Source organism: Callospermophilus lateralis, chromosome X, assembly GCF_048772815.1.
Source record: "Callospermophilus lateralis isolate mCalLat2 chromosome X, mCalLat2.hap1, whole genome shotgun sequence".
NCBI classification, from domain to species: Eukaryota; Metazoa; Chordata; class Mammalia; order Rodentia; family Sciuridae; genus Callospermophilus; species Callospermophilus lateralis.
Window position 1 is genome coordinate 31799716 of NC_135325.1, and position 20894 is coordinate 31820609.

The 20894-nt window shown below is 38.1% G+C and overlaps 1 pseudogene; it reads left to right on the forward strand.

The window, feature by feature from the left end:
* Nucleotides 1-303: 303 nt before the first annotated feature.
* Nucleotides 304-395, forward strand: LOC143639556 (U6 spliceosomal RNA; annotated as a pseudogene).
* The last annotated feature ends 20499 nt before the right edge of the window (nucleotides 396-20894 follow it).

Sequence of the window (20894 nt, forward strand, 5' to 3'; positions counted from 1 at the left end):
TGAAGCTTTGAGTTTTAACTCAGAGTTTGATAAAAAAAATAATAATAACCCCAATGTCTATATATGTTCACTGATAATATCACTAACACCTAGAATAGGGTCTGGCACACAATACAATCCCCCCGAAATTTTTTTTCCTTAATATACATTCAGTCTCATTAGACAAAAATTCTGCAAAATTAAAAATATGTGCCTGGTTGAACTGAGTGGCACACCTCAGTACCAATGACTTGGCAGGTACAGTCTGGAAGTTCCAGGCCAGCCTGGGCAACAGAGTAAGACTGCATCTCTTTTTCGAAAATAGAACTAGCTTCAGCAGTGCACATACTAAAATTGGAACAATAGAGAGAATAGTAGCAAGTCCCCTGTGCAAGGATGAAGTGTTCCATATGTTTAGCCACACAGGGTGGTGCACATCTAAAATCCCAGTGGCTCAGGAGGCTGAAACAGGAGGCTCACAGGTTCAAATCAGTCTCATCAGCTTAGTGAGACCCTGTCTCAGAATAAAGAAAAAATGTGGCACAGTGGTAAAGCATCCCTGGGTTCAAGTTCCAGCACCACCCAAAGAAAAAGAAAAGAAAACCATACACACAAATTAGAAAGGAAATATCAAATCCAACATCCATTGAGATTTTTCTTTGGTATAGGTCAGTGAAATCAAACCAGTGAAAGGAAGGCAGGCCTTCCATTGTTTACTAGCTATGTGACCTTGGACAAATAATTTGAATGCCTCTCTTAAGTATCTATGGCCTCATTTCTAAAATAAGGCCAATCATCTCTTCCTCTCAGTGTTATGGTATGAATGCAATGTGGTAATACTGTTGCAGACCCTGGCACACAACAGATGTTCACCCAATCAAACACCCTTGTGAGAGTATGTGAAAATCTCCATATTCTGGCCTAAACCCTGGATACCAAGTAGAAATTTATATTATCCGTGGTGCTGGGTTTCTTCTCAAAAACAAAGACAAGTCCTTTGCTTATTATTGCAAGAATTTTCTACCCTGAGATCAGAGGCCCAAGAGGAGCATTCTAGCAACGTGATGTGTTGATTGTGACTTTCCAGGAGTGAGGGGTTAGAAAGGAGCTGCTTGGTGGGGTCTTTCACATGTCTCTGAGGATGAGCCCTCCAAGAGCCCCGGTAGTTGGTGACAGAGAGGCATGAGAAAGAAAGCAGTGAAGACTCAGGCAGCTAAAAGACAGGCCCAGCATTAGAAGCACCAGGGAAGGATGAAGCACAGAGAACTGGGACAACTCGAGGTCTACCTTACAGAAGCATCCTTCATTTAACTAGTCGTTAACTAGTCAATGAAAAGCAGTTCAGAGCAGTTCTCTCTAAGTTGTGATTTCACAGAAAGTTCAAACCAATTTATTACTAAATTCCCACCCCCCCCCCAAAATCTGAAATTGGCTGGTTACTCTGCCCGAATCCATAACATGGATAAATCAAAATGCTGCTACAAGCCTCCACCTTAAAAGCCAATACATGTATTTCTCAATACAAGTTCAATATTTTTTTCTCTAAAAAAAAAAAAAGCCATGGATGATATAATCAGAAAGTACTCACAAAACTGAGAAGAAGCATTGCTCTTTGAGAGGGTGCCTTCCTCAACTTGGTACTCCTTTAAAATGCAGTCTACTTTAGTTCCTTGTGTAATTTCAATAATATCACAACCTTTCAGGACTCAGTTTCTCCATCTGTTTTTAAAAAAAGGCAGGAAAGGATGGATCTAGCTAACTGTAGAACAATTTACATAATTTCTTAAAAAAAATCATTATTACTTCCCCCTACACCAGGCTTATTACCAAATATGCCTATCTTTGAATATGTGCTTCTCAGAAGGTTAGAGGGAATACAGTTTAAAAATAACAAAGAGTTAATACAGACTTGAAGGCAATTTTTCTAGACACCTTGTTCTCTCCAAAACAGAAGAGCTGACCACAGTAGCACCCCTCCTTTCCTTTTAATCACATTTCTGTAACTCCATTTCCCAGATGCTACAAACCACACTCTCATAGTCACCAAAGCTAATCTTAAGATACAGCGGGGGAACTCTCTTGCTAAGCCCATAGTTGTTAAAATCACTTAAGTATAGCATTAAGTCTACTTGCTTCACACTGCAGATGGTGGTGAAAGCCATGCTCAGCCCATAGCAAGGAGTGTAAGGTGCACACAAAGAATGAGACGTAACAGTGTTTTGATTTAGTATTGATGTGAATCACATGTATTTTTATGATATATGCAAGCTATAATTAAGTTAACACACCAAACAATGCAGTCTATAACATTCTCAAGTAATAATGGAGGAAAAGTCATGAAAACCAAGCGCAGCACAGACCAGCCTATTTGAAAAGCATGGAGTATGGAGAATACAAAAATATTTTTCATTAACTAAGAGAAAACCTTAGTACATTAATTCTAAGAGAATAACAGTACTTATTAAATACTGTACAAATTCTTCCCATAAGCCTTTAAGATGATATTCCATGCTCTGGGAGCCCAACATAGCTAGAGAACCCCTAACCTTTTCTAAGTACAAGGGACTGGAGTGTACACAAATAGACCCACTAACTTACAAACAACCAATACAGGAGAACAGTTTAACTTGTTACAACAACCTTGTCCCATAACCATGTAAAGCACTTTTGGTTTGCAGTGACAAAAATCCCTTAAAGACTGGAGAACTATTACTGTAACCAAAAGTTTAACAAAGCACCACTGTTCAGAGTTGATAAAGAAAACTAATTTTAGAAATCAGAGGATTTGTACTAACATACCAACTATCTGCAAAGCAAAACTTCATCTCTAACTATTTCTAGTGGGAGCACAAACCCTCTTTTCTCACTCCAACTCATTTCTGAGGCCCTTGACACAGCATAAAATGTCTGACTTACAACATTTTCAAAAGATCACCCTAAAAAGCACAAAGCAATTTTTAATCCTAGAAAACTGCAAGAACTAATAAAACATTTTCCACTTACTTTAAGAGGAGAAATGTATAAAGGGAGCCAAAATCTTATTGAAAATGCTTAATGATAAATTCTAGTTGTCAAAATAAAATGGAAGTTTATGAAAAATGATCACAACCCAACTAAACATTAACACAAACATGATCTATTAAGAATCTATATAAGTTCTAGAAGTATATGATTGAATAGGCAAATTCTTTATTTCTCCCATTTCCTTTGGAATGTGTTCACATTACTCTTACAGCTCAGTTCACAAGATGTAATGTGATCTAGTACATTGTGTGAATGGATTCATTTGGAAAGCCTCCTTTCATTCATAGGCTTCACGAAATGCTTGCTTCCTGTGTTCCAAGGGAGGCCATATTTATAATTAGTAGTGTATATAAGATTTACTTGGTGTGCTTCTCATGTGATTAAACACTGGCAGGGTCAGTTCTGGTATGGGGAATGGCAGTAAAATGCTCACTTGTGCAAAAGCCTGCAATAATCAACCCTTGGTCTTCAGTTATTACATCCCTAAGGCTCCATTTAAGTTTCAAGTATTTTACCTGAAAGAAATAATAGCTGGCAGTCACAATTATTTAACTAATATTACACATGAATCTCTTTCTGTCAGCAAAGAAGGCACCAGGTGGGAAGAAACAAAGTGCCCTGTGGCCCAGTTAGGCCAATGAAATAAGAGGGAGCCTAATAGTAAATGAGAAACTAGAAACATTACTTTCTCTACTATTTTGCATCTGTTTTGACTTTGCATATAGGCAAAGACCGAAATTAAGATGGACTGAAAGGCCCCTACAGTATGGCCACTTCATGAACTGACCATACCTCAAAGGGCTGTTGGCACTTTGAAGTCATGGCACATCCATCCTTCCCTCATGCCAACATCAACCTTGTATCAAGTTTTCTAAAAAAGTGGTCAATGCTGGCCAAGGCCCTTCCTAAGTTGTTTCTCTTTTATCTGGGAAGCAATTTCATTTCATACAGCATCATTGAGTTGATTGAAGTCAATTTGGGAAAGGTGGGTGTGGAGCAGCCACACAGGAAAACAATATATCCTCTGGAAATTCCAGGCCTTTCCGCTGATTTCAGGTACACCAGAGTTCACTGTGGCCATTATTCAAGAGACCTACATAGGGCAAAAAGCAATATTCTGGGGAATGAAACCATGAACTACTAAAATGAGCCTCAAGCTGTGTTGCCCTAATTTGTTATTCTAATTTCTCAAATAGGGCTGGGGATATGGCTCAAGAGGTAGTGCTCGCCTGGCACGCGTGCAGCCCGGGTTCAATCCTCAGCACCACATACAGACAAAGATGTTGTGTCCACCAAATACTAAAAAATAAATATTAAAATTCTCTCTCTCAAAAAAATAATAATTTCTCAAATATAGAATGTTACCTGGGACAACAAAACCAGGAAGTTTTTTAATAACTGGTAATCAAAATATTTGTTTCAATACACAAGGCAGCAAAAAGTTTAGGACACTTAGAATTGATGGTTTAAATTATTAATTAGAAAACTAGATTAAATAGCCAGGCCCAGTAGTGCATGTCTATAATCCCAATGTCTCGGGAGGCTGAGGGAGGAGGATTGCAAGTTCAAAGCCAGCCTCAGCAATTTAGTGAGGCTCTCCGCAACTCAGTGAGACCTGTCTCTAAATAAAATACAAAAAAAAAGTTGGTAATGTGGCTCAGCAGTAGAGTGCTCGCCTAGCACGTGCAAGGCACTGGGTTTCATCTTCAGCACCACATAAAAACAAATTTTAAAAAAGGTATTATGTCCGACTACAACTAAAAATATGTGTATATTAAAAAAAAATAAAAAAATAAAAAAGGGCTATGTGGCTCAGTGGTCAACTTTATGTTGATTTCCCTGTACTAAAATCTACCCAAAAAGCTACATAATTACATGTGATGATTAAATTTGGCAAATATTTTTTAAAGCATTCACTGGTATTTAAGAAACTAACATTGCAAAGGATGGGTAGGGATGAAATTGCAGAGGCTGGTCTCAAACTTGTAATCCCTTTGCCTCAGCCTCTGGAGTCACTAGGATCATAGACATGCACCACTATACTGGGCTAAGACACTGACTTTTAATAGGCAGTACCATTCTACATTTGTCATTCATATTTTTAAAGTAATTAGTCTTTTATACATAATGTGGTGCTGAGGATCGAACCTAGTGCCTCACACATGCTAAGCAAGTGCTCTGGCTCTGAGGTTAAGCTACGACTACTGCCCCTTATCATTCATTTTTAAATTCAGTTACTAGAAGGGAGCGGAGGAGAAAGGGAGGTACTAAGGAATGAAAATGACCAAATTATGTTTTGTGAATGTATGAATGCATAACAACAAATCCCACTAATGCTTAACTATATTGCACCAATAAAAAAATTTTAAAAATTCAGTTACCGACCTAATTAAAAATGTTGGCAAAATAAGGTTTCCTCTTGAATTGCTTTGTAATTTGCTATCCTTTTTTTCTGTGTGCAAGTGTGCATGAGACTACTATCCAACAGGCAAAACATCAATTCATTTTTTAGGTAACAAGAGAAAACTGTCCCAGATTCATTCCTGCCTCTTTTCAGAACAAGTGAAACTTACAAAGTACTTTGCAAATTTAAAATAGCTATGTTAAAAGATGGGGTGTGTGTGCATGTGAAAAATGGAATAAATATTTCAAGATAAAAATTCTTATTTCAAGCCAGGCCTGGTGGTACATGCCTGGAATGCCAGCAAATTGGGAGGCTGGGAAAAGAGGATTGAAAGTTGGAACCCAGCCTCAGCAATTTTATGAGGACCTACCCTGTTTCCAAAAAAAATGGGAGTGGGGATGGGGATATAGCTCAGTGGTAGTGCCCCGGGTCCAATTCCCATTACCAAAAAATAAATAAATTTCTTGTTATGCAACTAACTGCCTTTAACTTTTGAAGTCTCCTGTATTTTCAAATATATTTTACAAGAGTCGCAATCCTTAGATAATAATTCTTAGTAAACACTCTTAAGAAGACCAATTTAAAGCCAAAGATGACATGATCAAAAACACTATGGGATACTGAATAGGATCCTGGATCAGAAAAGTGGAAAAACTGGTGAAATACAAATAAAGTCTGGAGGTTAATTAATAGTTTTGTACCAGTGTTAATTTCCTGGTCTTGATAAATATACCACGGGGTTAGAGAGGAAGCTAGGCAAAGATGGTATATGGAAAACCTCTATTTTTGTAACTCTTCTACAAATGGAAAATCAATTTAAAATAAATTTTTAAAAGATATACATTACTTGAGAAAGAAAATCAATTGTTATGCATTGGGTTGAGAACCTAAATCATTTCTACAATTTACTACATTATTGGTGAAGTGATTCCACTAGATGGCACTCTGTTTTCTTTGATGACCACAGAAACCTCTTGACTATTTATCAACCATCACTTAATTTTTTTAGTTTATTTTATAGATCCAGTCAGTACCATTTCTTTACTACATTCTGTGATTTCACTCTCGCCATATAAAATAGTTCTTGCATTACTTTCTTGAACTAGCTTCGTTTAGGAGCTAAGCTTCATTGTCATTCCAGAATATTAAGATTTATTAATTCAATCGTTCAATATTAACCCTTCACTCTGTGCTACCTTTCTTTCTCCAGTCTGAAGAAACGCATTCTCCCTCATATGAAACCTTTGCATCTTCCTACTCACTTGATAACTGCAAATAATCCAGAGAGAAAACTCTTGGATAAGGAATGCTTTCCATTTTGCTTTTACCACTCTGATGATGCTGGACACCCAAGAATCTCTACTGTTCAAATATAAGAGGGTTGGCTATTCAACAATAGTATGTAGATTCCTTTTTGAATGTCAGAAATAAAACCCTAGGTTCTTTTTAAGTTAAAACCAAATAACTAGCCAGGCATGGTATAATCCTGTAATCCCAGTGACTTGGGAGGCTAAGGCAGGAGGATTCCATATTCAAGACCAACATCAGCAATTTAGCGAGACCCTGGCTCAAAAAAATTAAAAAGGCTTTGGTGCAGCTCAGGGTACAGCACTTGTTTGGCATGCATGAGGCTTCAAGTTCAATACCTACTACCATAAAAGTAAATGATAAATAAAACAGAGTCTACCATTTATTTGGCTTCTATAATCCAACCACATTTATCTATAGCATTTCCTGGCCAATGACCTTCTAATAAAACATCTATGCTCTTCAGTTCACCACTACTCTCTACTAAAAATGAACAAAAACTTCTAATAAATTATAGGAATTGAATGTCTATGATCCCAACAAATCAGGAGGATGAGGCAGGAGGACCACAAGTTTGAGGCCAGCCTCAGCAACTTAGCAAGACCCTGTCTCGAAATAATTTGTTTTAATTTAAAAAAAAGGATTGAGGATATACGTCAGAGGCAGACTGTCACTAGTTTCAATCCCTAAGAGGACTAAAACTAAACACATTATTCCAAGTTACATTCAATGCTGAAGTTTCATTTTAGGAAAGATACTCCAAATACTGCTAATGTGAAGTAAAAATAACAACAGGACTGGGGATGTAGCGGAGTCGTAGAGAACTTGCCTAGCATGCAAGTTCTAGGCCCTGGAATCCATCCCCAACACCACAAAAGGTAAATGAAATAGAAACAAACAAACAAACAAAAAAGAAACCATTTAAACTGTTATATGTCAAAAAGAAAATATTCCAAAGTTCTAAGTTAAAATGAGATTAGAAAATATTCAATTTCGGATTTTTATAGAATAAGCATGGATAATACTGAAGAAGGAACTGGAAATAGTGATTCTGCATATGAAAATATTTAGAATTATCTGGACCTAGCCAAAAATGGAAGAAATAAAAACAGGAGATACCCTCATTTTGGAAGGAACTGTTGTGTAAGGGCCTGAGGCAATTCTTAAACCAAATGCCTGAATAAATCCCTGTCTCTGATTCATTTTACATTCTCATATTAGCAACAAAATCTCTGAAGAGTAGAAAACAACACTCAAGCTGGATTTTTAAAAAAAATAACTTGCTCTAATTGTGAAAGCAATGTTCTTCGATAAATCTTTTCCAAGTATAACACCACACTCCACAACATGGTTTATATGGAGTTCTAAAGTTTATCTAAATTTACCACTGATTTTAATAGAACTGTATCAAGTGGATCTGATCTGCTCTCAGCACCTCTAATTCTGAACAATGTGTCTGTTAAATTTAAGACAAAAGTACTTATATTACCTCCAACTTTAAAAACAAGATACATCTTATCACATTGAAACTGAAATTAAACTGAGGGAAATTCATCATATGTGCTTTGATAGGAATTTAAGTTTATTTGTTCTAAACCACTACATTTTTTTTTATAAAACTTTAATTTTTTTCTAATTTCTGGAATAGAGCCTTGCACGAATGAAAAATGTTCTCTATTTGTGTGAAATGAGTTGAATTGCATTCTGCTATCATATAACTTATTAAAAAATAAAATTTAAGAGTAAATAAAAAGAGCATTACACGAAAGATGATTGATTATATTGACTAAGTAAAACTACCAAACTTCTGTGCTTCAAAAATGTTATAAATAAGACAATAAGAAAATGTGTGGTCCCCAACACTACAAAAGAAAGATGAATTAAATATAAAATGAAAATTTGAGTAATCAATCTTTTAAAAACACAATACAAAATAAGTTTAATATCACTGATATACAAAGACATCAATAGAAACAGATACTTAAAAACAAAAAGGTGAGTTCCATAGAAACCCAAAGTGTTCATAAAGTTTCCTATGGCCTCGAATTTATTTAAATAAATATTTATTCAAAAATATTTATTCTGTTCAAGACCTTCAGATAATAGCTTCACCAAAGAACCTAAGGCTTTGTCTTCCATATTTATGACATTCAAGATCATATACTGTGAGATCTTCGTATTTATCACATTTAAAAGGGAAAATAATTTATCAAAAGTCGTTACTCAAATAAATGGGTCTTGGAATTGTTTTCCAATTATGGAAATGCATACATATCTGTAAAGAAAAACATTCAACAATGATTCAAATTCCTAAAAATCCTAAATAAGGGGGGGCTCAGATTGTGGCTCAGCGGTAGAGTACTCGCCTAGCACCTGCAAGGTCCTGGATTTGATCCTCCGCACCACATAAAAAATAAAGATATTGTGTCCAGTAACAACTAAAAAATAAATATTAAAAAATATTAAATAAGGGGAAAACAAAACTGCACCAAAACAAAAAAAAAAAAACTCAATTAAAGACTTTTTTAAATATTTGAACTTCCAGTCATGTCCTAGTAAACTAGTTTTACTCTTTTTTATGAAAAAATCATAAATGACATTATAATCTTCACTACACAGCTAGATAAATCCATTTTTAATGTATGACTCATGATCGTTTTTCTTGGAACCAATATTTAAGTTCCTGCTACATACATGCCAACCACTGGGTTACATGGGTGCCAGTATTACAATAATGCAGTGTCCTTAGGAGTGCAAGTCTAATGGGAAGAAGAGACCAGTTAATAATCATTATCAATAAAAATCAGATAAATGCAATAGACGCAATGCCAGGAAAAGATATTAAATCCCCTTTAACTAGCCTAGACTCATACTGAGCTAGGGAAAAGGAATTTCAGAGAAATTAACACTCAAAAATATTTACAACAAAGATGAAAGCATGGAGCTACATTCATAAGAATTCTAAAGGAGACAGAACTTTACAGAAGTGATTGGAATTGCTTCTGAAACTCCCGCAGGAAATCCTTACTTGTGACCAACAACTCAGCTGCCTTTTGTACTAAAGAAACCTTTAAATAGCTCCCCTTCTACTTATATCCCTTCTAAATTCACTATTGTTACTCATCATGAGTTCACTGATATTACTCAGCACAAGTTGGTTAGTCATCATTTTTTTAAAAAACCATCCCCCTCCCTTTCTGGTTTTCCTTTCCTTTGGTATTTTGCAACATTTGAGAAGATGAGTAACTATACCCAAGAAATGCTGCTGGGCTTTTCTTGTTTGTTTATGGTCTAAACAGTGACTCTAATCCCATTAATAATAAAAACAGGTAGGATTCTTCATTGCTTGCCATGAAAAGGGGACACCTGGGTTTTAGGGAGTTACCTTTGGATTAAAAAGTTGATTGCAAGTGTTTTGTTTGTTCTTTGGTTCTTTTAAACTTAGATATAGCTCACATACTCAAATTTTTTATCTCTTCATTCAAATAATGAGTACCCGAGAATCATCCTATCTTCTGGCCAAAATGTTGGCTTTCAAAATTATGTTAGTGAGGCCCTACAAAATCAGCTCCAACTTATCCTTTGTTAAGACTTACCCAAATAACCCACTTGCTGGACTGAAAGAAAAGGCATCTTTGATGTAAACAATCCACAGGGACATCTGAAAGTTACCCTTACCGTCGGTCCGTCCGGTTACAGCTACCACCCCTAACCACTGCCACTTACTCCTTGTTCTGTGGACTCAAGCTGCACTGAAATCCTCATCCTTCCTAATCATCATGTACCTACATCTTCTCTCACAAATAAACTGCTCCTCCTGGAGATACCATCCTTAAGGTTAGCTGTTTTACTCAATACCTGGCATTTGTATGCATGCACTAAATTATCTGCAAAGCCAAATCTCTCACTTCCCCACTTCCTTAAAGCCAGACCCAGAACAAATCAGAGACCCAGAACAAATCAGAGACCCAGAACAAATCCTTCTCCTCCCATCTTGTGTTTTTTTTCTTTTTGCAGAGCCAGTGGGATACTAGTGATTGGACTCAGGGGCACTCGACCACGGTGCCACATCCTTAGCCCTATTTAGAGACAGGGTCTCACTGAGTTGCTCAGTGCCTCACCCTTGCTGAGGCTGACTTTGAACTTGCAATCCTCCTGCCTTAGCTCACTGAGCTAAGCTGGGATCACAGGCATGTGCCACCACATCCTTCCTGCCTTGGGTTCTTTTTCCATTATTCAAGTAGCCTGGTATAATAGCACAGCAACAATTATAATAAACAAATTCAAGTAAAGATTCCTGAGGAACCAGGAATAAATAAAAATTAACATTTTTCCTAATGTTTCACCATTTTCCTAATGATCATATATGGTTTACTTAATATTAAAGCAATCTGACATTTCATAGAGACTAATTCCATGTGTACATGTAGACACATACCATCATGAATTGCCACAGAATGGTCTATCTGGTTTTATAGAATGGCTATATTGAATTAGAGGAGTGTTGCTTGTTATTGAATATGAATATTATATAACAATATTTCTGTTTCTCCTTGACTTTCTTAAGAAAAGACTAGGGGCTGGAGGTCTGGCTCAGAGGTACAGTTCCTGCCTACCATGTAGGAGGCCAGACTCAATCCCCAGCACCTCCAAGGGAAAAAAGAAAATAATGGAAGAAACTGGTTGCCAACATGCAAATGGCAAAAGCTAGGAGTCCCTTTTTAGCTAGTCCTTCACAGATGGATCTTAGAATAAACCTTCACCAATTAATGGCTAGATTTTTCCCCCTCCTGTGTGGGCAGAAGAGGTAGGAGAGAGCACACCAAGACTAAGACCAGGAAGATATGAGAATGAACCACATTTTAGAACATAATCTCTGGTCTATCATTCCAACTACCTTACTAAACATTAATTCTGAAATAATTTATAGAAATTCTGTAATTAGCACGTGCAAGGCCTAGGTTCAATTCCTTGCACTGCAAAAAGAAAAAAGAAAAAAACAGCTTGGTTTTGTTTTAAAAAAAGTTTGATTTTTATAAAATCTGACAGAAATGTAACATAGAATTCCAAAGACATAATCTTAACGGAGCTCACTCACAATTTACGTATCCATTGTATGTAAATTTTACTTTGCAAGAAAAGCTGTAAAATAATTTACAATACAGGGCTGGGTTGTGGCTCAAGGCACATGGTTCAGCACCCCATATAAATATATAAATGGTATTATGTCCAACTACAACTAAAAATAAAAAATAATTTACAATACAGAAACATTCAGGGAAAGAAATTTATTTTTATTTTTGATGCTGACAATTGAACACAGGTCCTTAAGTATGCTAATCACACACTCTACTGCTTAGCTACACCCCAGCCGGGTAAAGTGTGTATTTTTAATGCACCAAAAAATAAGATCTGATGGGGCTGGGGTTGTATGTAGCTCAGCGGTAGAGTGCATACCTAGCATGTGTGAGGCTCTGGGATTGATCCTCAGCACCACATAAAAATAAATAAAATAAAGGTATTGTGTCTATCTGTAACAAAAATTTTAAAAATAAGATACTTTAAGGGGTGGCTAAATGGGTAACTAGGTATTTAGACTTTTGCTGAATAAAAGTATATTAAAATGCCAGTCATCTAAGTGGTAGGCATATTTGTATTCATTGCAAAATTCTTTCAACTTTGCCATAGACTTGAAGATTTTCATTAAATCTTGAGAAAAAATATGACTGTGTAAACTTAATTTTTAAAGTCATTTGCACAGATAAAAGAACTTGATGAGAATCTCTGTAATATATTTCTTTTGGAGTCAGGTGCAGTGATCACACCTCAAATCCCAGCTACATGGGAGGCTGATGCAGGATCACAACTTTGCTGTCAGCCTTAACAGTTTAACAAGAGCCTGTCCCAAAATAAAATTTTAAAGAAAGGGCTAGAGATGTGGCTCAGTGGTATAGTGCTTGCCTAGTATGCTCAAGAGACCATAAACAGATATTATTCTGGCCAACTGATTGGAACTACCAAATAGGAAGTTTTTGGCTTACACCTGCCTTCTAAAAGGATCCCTCATGTTGTGGGGTAAGATCTGTCATGGCTTGCACCTGACTCCCACCTGAGAACCAGCTGACTATCCTGTCAATTGGCAGGAGTCCAGTGTGCTCTGCAGCACTCTGTCAAGAGAGGCAGGACCAAACCACCGTCACTGCCACAGAATGGTGTACCTGGTTTGACTGCATACCATTCTCAGCCCCATAACTGAAGCATCCAAGGATCTGGGGTCACTAGGAAGCCATTGTCCACAACATGCAAGTATTTCCCCAGATCCCTTGTTAGGTGTTGTCCGTCAGCTCTGGCACTTCTTGAAGCTCTTCCCCTCCCCTCATCCACCCAGTAGCACCCTGCCTGGCCCTCCTAGAACATCAAACAAACAGCAGAGAAAGGCCAGGCATCTCCTTGCTCCAGCTCTTGAGCCCAGGTGGGGGAGAGGCATTTTCAGCATGAAAACGGAAACAAGATGTGCAATCTCAGATCATAGAGAGGTCCTGTCAACCTGCAATGCACAAAAAGACGGACTCGTACCATCTGTGGCTATTCATACTTATCCCAGAATCATAAAACCAAGAGAGGGTGAAAATGCTTATTCTCACAGCTTGAACCTGCCAAAGACAGGCAACTGCTGAAATAGAGGCACTTACGAGAACAGGAAACCCATCATTTTGCTCAGAGGAAGCAACAAAGTTAAGAAAAAAGTGAAAGTAACACTCAATGAATCCAATTCTTCCCCACCACTTGTTATTTCAATTCATACCTTTCTCTCTAGGTTTTCTGGAAAACACTTCTTAGACTACAGCCAGACCACAGAGCATATTGGTGCTGTGGTTTTGCTGGAGCTGGGCTGCTTCAACTCTGAGTTAGGGCTAGAAGCCATATAGAAGATGATCTGAGAGAAAAATCCAGAGTCCAGTGGGAAACCCCATTACTAACCCTAATGATCTCATAGGTCATCCATCTTTTCCAGGCTACAAAAACCCCACTCCCGCCCTGCCCCTATCCCCTTATCTTGCCCCTCCAGACATTCTAATAAAGCCCAGACAACTTTAGAAGAAAAGGCCACCTTTTATCTTCCTCTCCAGCAAGCACTTGAGCACATGCTTTCATCTATCCCCAGAAGGACAATCCAAGGGACTGTAATTCGAAGAGGGAACCAAATAGGGTGTATGAAGAGGGGGGGCAACAGGGGAGTGTAAACCTAAACACTAGGATTTCAGCTGAGGAAATCCCATGTTTTGCAAGTATGAAAGTCTCATATTAAACATCAAAAATTACAATTCTATTTCTTAGCATACGACTCAGATTTGATTTTTCTATGCTCTCTGGTTTGGGTGTTTTACTTCCCAAGAAAAGCTTTTATGAGAACACTTTCCACAAAGACACACGACCTTCACAGATTAACAAAGAATGTGTGGTGCATTTATACACAATGGAATAGTATTCAGCCTTAAAAAGAAATACTGAGGCATCTAAAGTAGTCAGACTCATGGAAACAGGAAGGAGAATGGTGGTTGTCGAGGGCTGAGGGAAAGGGAAAGAGGGAAGCGGGGAGTTGTTCCAAGTATACACTTACAGTTTGGCAAGATGAAAAGGTCCTAGATCTGCAGCATAACAGTGTGAACATCGTTAACAATACTGTTCTGTATACTTAAAAATGGTTAAGATGGCAAATTCTAAGTTATGTGTGGTTTTGGCTTAATAATAATAAAAAAAAAACAACGTACACAGCACCTTCATTCTACATTTTGGGTCTCCAATTTAACATTCTGGTTATTTAAAACTGAAAACAAATGTTGGGGTGATTTTTCTTTTAGAGAATGAAGCTCCCAATGTCAAATTGCTCTGAAGACTCAAAAACAGAATGATTACAAAGCACTCAAAACCGTTCCTTGGGACAAACTTTGTCATTTTAAGCATGCATGACATTTTCATAGCAGGAAGGATCCTGACATTCTTCTCAAATGGTATGCGTGGTATGCTGAATTGGCTTCTAAATCAAATGAGGCTGCTGATATGTAGTCTTTTAGCAAAAGAAGGATATATCACAAGACAGTCTTGCAGGCTGAACACTGTGGCTATTATAACAAAGGCAGCAAAATGAATCATTCATGCGGAGAGGGAGTGAGAGTATACTAGCTACTGGCTAGTTTTTCAATAGTTCCCCCACTGGTTCCCCCTCTAACAGACCTCTCTTTACTTTCTCATTACTCTAAACATGGCTCCATCAGCCATCCCTCTGAAATGTAAAAGTTATGCTAACGAGACGACACTTATATAATAAATGTAAACTGACAGAGCAAAAAAGCAGAGCAAACTTATTCACCCAACATTCTTTTTAGAAAACACTAAACCCAAAGGAAACTGCACATTTCCTCAAGCTCAGGATTTCAACTTCCCTCTGTAAAAATTATTATATAAGGGAATAAATTGGGGTGCCCAAGACTATTTCTCCTCTAACAGAAATGTGATGAACATTTCTGTATCTTGGCCTTTGAGAGTAAAAAACAAGTACTACATAACTGAATTTCCAAGTAGCTCATGACTCCTTGGCTTTGGGGAAATATGATTGAGAAGAACAGTCTCCATTTGCATTTTACCAGAGGCACTATTCAGGTGAGTGAAATCATGAATAAGATGGAAAACATATTTGCTTAGTTTCTCTGTGATTTACATATTCCTCAATAAATTGTAGCCTATTCAAAAAACTAAACAAAAGGTTAACAGTGGCTAGGAGACTATGGGAAGTTCCTGGCAAGGATATGAATAATCAAAGAGAGCAAAGAGACCAAACAGTGCAAAAGGTTTGTGGGCTCAAGCTGAAATCAACAAGCTCTCCAAAGTCCCCAAATTCACATGCTGTTAGGCAGAGCAGGGAAGTATGTGAAGTATGCAAAGGCCTAGCTCTGAACTTCTCACACCTCTCATCCCTCCTTAACCAAAGGCCTTCTTTTTTTATTTTTATTGGTTCTTTCCAGTTATAAATAACATTAGGATTCATTTTGACAAAGTTACATAAACATGGTATATGAATTTGTTCTAATTCAGTTCCCAGTGCTTCCCCTTTCCCACTCTTCCCTCCTCTGTTCTGATCATTCTGATATTTACTTAGTTTTTTTGTTTAATTAGTGTCTTGTGGATATACTTAATAGCGAGATTCCCTGTGGTATATTCATGTATGTACATTGGAAAGTTAGTTATTTCCCTATCCCATTTCTCTTCCCTCCCCTTCAATCCATATATCTGTCTTCAACTCTTTTATCCTTTTTTTATGTGGTGCTGGGGATTGAACTCAGAGCCTTGTGCATGCAACAGAAGCACTCTACCAACTGAGCTATATCCCCAGCCTTCCTCCTCCTTATTTTGGATTAGCCTCTGCATATCAGAGAAAACATTTTGAGTTTTTTGGACTGGCTTAGCATGATGAGTCTCCAGTTCCATGCATTTGCTGACTAATGCCATAATGTCATTATGGATGGGTAATACTCCATTGTGTGTGTATGAGTATACACACATACTTACCACATTTTCATTATCCACTCATCCACTGAAAATGGCCTTCTTGGGCTGGGGATATAGCTTAGTTGATAGAGGGCTGGTCTTGCTTGTACAAGGCCCTGGGTTGCATACCCAACACCATACCAAAAAAAGAAAATGGCCTTCTTGCTCATGCTTCTTGGCTCATCTGCTCCCAAGAACATAAGAGAGTGTGGTATATTCTCTTCCTCTCAGAGTGCTACTCTTTTAATGGGAAGTAAAAATCTTCCATTAATTAAGTGCCAAGATAGGGCTGCAGTTCAGTAGTAGAGCATGTTTAGCAAAGCCCTGGATTCAATCCCTATGAGGAGCAGGAGGATGGTGACAACTGGGACACTGAGAAGTCTTAGAGGCCAGAGAGTACTGCTCCCACTGGCCAGTCTGTCCCTATGGGCATCACCAGCTCCTGACAGCAGCTACAATGCACCATGTATGCATTGCTTCTCCCAGATACTGCAGAGTATTGCCTTGTCCCCAGCTTATTTCCCCTGTCAAATCAGGCAGGGTGGGCTGGAAATTAATTGGACCAGAGCATCTAAGCATCAACTCAAGGCTTCAAACTCAGCACCAAAGTAACACCAGAGCCTGCTTGAACCACCTCTCTCCTTGTCCCTATCTAAATAAACAAACACAAGAAGCACATTTAACAACTCAAAGTAGAATGATCTGGCCCCTCTAGCCTTCTAGTGATCTGACACCAATACAGGGCCTCACTATAAACAGTTCCAGAATTAGAATCAGTGTCTGTACCTATAAGCTGCAAAGAGAGAACAGAGGCTTTGAAAGAGGGCCCTTTGGAACATTATTTATATCTAAGTGGTCTGGAAGAGGCACACTGTACACATAAAACTGACTGGAAGGATTAGGGACAATTCCTACTATTCATCACCAGTACTCCTATGAGGAAAAAACTCCTGAGCTTCAAAAACAAATGAAGGGAGGATGAAGGTAATAACAAATTCCCATTATTGCTTAAGTAATGAATAACCCCAGGTTTCCACACTTAATATTGGGAGAATCCACAGGTTACTTATGATTCTTTAAAACGAATTTTTTTAAATTGACAGAAAAAAAATCAATATAACATGATATTCTGAAATACTGAAATACACATACTGCAGAATAGTTAAATCTAGCTAAATAACAAATGTGTTTATTTCAGATAGTTATCATTTTTGTGGAGAAAACTTGACATCTGCTCTCTTTGCATTCTTCAAGAATACACTATAGTATAATGCTAATTATAGATTTTTAAATTTATTCCTCTTGTCCAACTGTAATTCTATATTTTTTGATCAATAATTTGATGATCCTCCTTTCCCAGTAACCACCACTCTACTACAGTGATGTGAACTTTTTCTGATGGGTAATTTGAGGCTTACAGACCTCACCCGCAAGCCTAATTCTGTATGGTGGGCATCTAGCCCACCCATTTTTCTCATCCTTTCTCACCTGGCCAACAGAGCCAAATACTACCATGACACAAAGGGAAAAGAAACAATGACCTAAGAGGGCCAGAGAGTATCAGAGTCAACCTTAAGCCACAGATAATGAAGACAGAAATTTTTAAAATAAACACATATGAAGAAAAAAAGGAAGGGGAAGGAGAATAAGGTCCCTGTGACAGGGGATAATTATGGGCACATTACAGACCTCCTTGTTCTTAAAAAAAAAATCAAATGTTTTATGGGCAATCCTACATACAATGTGCCTTTTCTCACAAAACCATCTACATCATGTGATATTATTTTGGGAGCAGTGCTGGGGATCAAACCTAATAGGACTTTTTCTCTCAGTCCTCAAAATCAGTCACCCTAAGAATATGTTTGAGGCTGACTAAAAATCCTACCAGCACAAACTAAATAATCACTCTTTTATATTTATCCTCAAAATGCTTTCTAGTCACACTTTTTGTTAGCCTTGTCAGGCAAGACTCAGTCCCTGCTTAAATCCAATTCTTCATCACCACTAGGTTTCTACCCATTCCGTTGGCAGTGATGGAAGAAGAACAAACACCCACACCAACTGCTCCTTATATTCATGACCACCAACCTGAAGTGGGCCCCAGGTGCTATCGGGTAACAATCTCACTGACCCAAAACTCAAAGATTCTCCCCAGTGACTACTTCATACCCATTTCTCTCTACTCAGGTCTCCAATGTCTCTTCCTCATCTTTACTATCACCTTGACTTTCCACCAGGATCCCATCACATCTGTCCACCCAGCCATACATGTGCCTGGACCACTCAAGATAGGCCAGGTTCTGCTGTCACAACACAAACAACAACCCTCAGTGGCCTAACAAAATCAATGCCACCACTGTGACAAAATGCCTGAGGATAATCAACTTAAGAGGAGGAAAGTTAGGTCAGGCATGGTGATGCGCACCTGTAATCCTAGCACCTTGGGAGGCTGAGGCAGCAGGATTCAGAATTCAAAGCCAGCCTCAGCAACATAGCGAGGCCCTAAGCAACTCAATGAGACCCTGTCTCTAAATAAATTACAAACAGGTCTGGGGATGTGGCTCAGTGGTTGAGTGCCTGAGTTCAGTCCCTAGTACCAAAAAAAAGGAAAGGTTTCATTTTGGCTCATGGTTTTAGGTTTCAGTCCATGGATGGTTCCCTCCTTTGCTCATGGGAGCACAAGGCAGAGGAAGCAGCTCATCTCATGGTAGGTGGAAACAAAGAGAAAAGGGGAAGGGTCCCACACAATACCCATCAAGGGTACATCCCCAGTGAACTAAGTTCTTTCAATGAGGTGCTACCTCCTCAGGGTTTCATCACCTCCAAATAGTACCAAGCCTTTACTACATGGGCCTTTGGAAGACATTTATCCAAACCATAACAACATCCATCATGGTCAGCTGAGGGCTGTGCTCTATGTAAACCTTATTCAGGGAGGCAGTTGATGAGTAGCCAATTTCTAGAACATTACCAGTAACTACAGCAAAGGAGAAAATAACTTTTGAAGATTTTCATGCTGACAAAGGCTACAGCACAGAAATGTTGCAAATCACTTAACAAAAGTCCCTGGTCACAATGGGTGTCCTATCTTGTATTCAAAAGGCTGAGCTCTGGGCTGGGGTTGAGGCTCAGTGGTAGAGCTCTCGTTTAGCACTGGGTTTGATTCTCAGAACCACATAAAAACAAGTAAACAAAATAAAGGCACTGTGTCTGTCTACAACTAAATTTTTTTTTTAAAAAAAGGTTAAGGGCTGAGGCTGTAGCTCAGTGGTAGAGCGCTTGCCTAGCATGCATGAGGCACTGGGTTTGATCCTCAGCACCACATGAAAATAAACAAATAAAATACAGGCATTCTGTCCATCTACAACTACAAAAGAAAACTTAAAAAAAATAAAAATAAAAATAAAAAAGGCTAAGCTCTGAATATATTTGACATTACTGCTAATGACTTCTGAGTCTTACTCTACCTTTTCTCCTGTGAATATATGCAACTCCTAGTTAAGGTCAATCCACCATGTGCTAGATTCTTCTTACCTCCTCAGAGACACCAGTCCTACCTTTCCCTCCTCTATCTCCAATCACATAAGTATTTTTCCCTCTACTGGATCATTCTTAGCATATAAATATCACTGCTCTGACTTGATTTCCCTCACCTTAAAAACTGGACATAAAACTTCTGTCCTTATGTCCCCTTCGGTCTATAGCTCCATTTTTGTTCATTGTTTATCTATACTAAACCTCCTTCAATAGCACTGCCATACTAATTTCCTTTCCCCCACATTCTTGAACTAACTCCAATAAAGGATGTCCCCTCCCACCATCCCTTCATCACAACATTGTGTGTCAAGGCCTCCCATGGACCTGGCATGATGGTGAGCTGCCTATAATCCCATTAACTCAGGAAACTAAGGCAGGAGGATTCCAAGTTTGAGGCCAGCCTCAGCAACTTAGCAACACCCTAAGAAATTACCCAAACTGTCAAGCACATTTTAAGCAACTAAAAACTCTTTTCTTCTTGAAATACTCCAAGATAATCGGTTCTCTTGTTCTCCTCGTACTTTCCTGGACACAGCTGTTCAGTCTTAATTATCCCTTCTGCATTCTTTTACTATCAAGTAGAGTGTCCCAGGGCTCAGACCACTCCTTTTCTTGGCTGTACTCCCTCGCCTTGTGACTTTATCCAAGTTCATGATTTTGAATGTCATCTATGCACTGATGGCTCCTATAGGTCTACCTTCAGCCTAGAAGGCCACAGAGAAATACTCAGCTATCCAATTGAGTATGCAATATCACTACTTAGATAACTCCAAGATATAAGAAATTTATTAAGGAATAGACAGTTGAACATGAAAGCTCATCTAGTCTAAGCCTTGGTTTGAGAAGAATCCACAGCTCCTAGAAATAAACTCATTTTCCAAAGATTAGATTAGAAAGAGCAGAGAACTCTGGTCCACCAGATGCTTTCAACCACCTATCTAAACTAATTAAAAGCTTAATGCTGTAAAACACTCTAAATATAAAAATAAAAATAAAAGGGAATTGTAACAAACTAAATTAAAATAACATATATTAAAGAAGAATTCCATAAAACCAGGCTGAGGCAGGAGGATCATGAATTCAAAGCCAGCCTCAG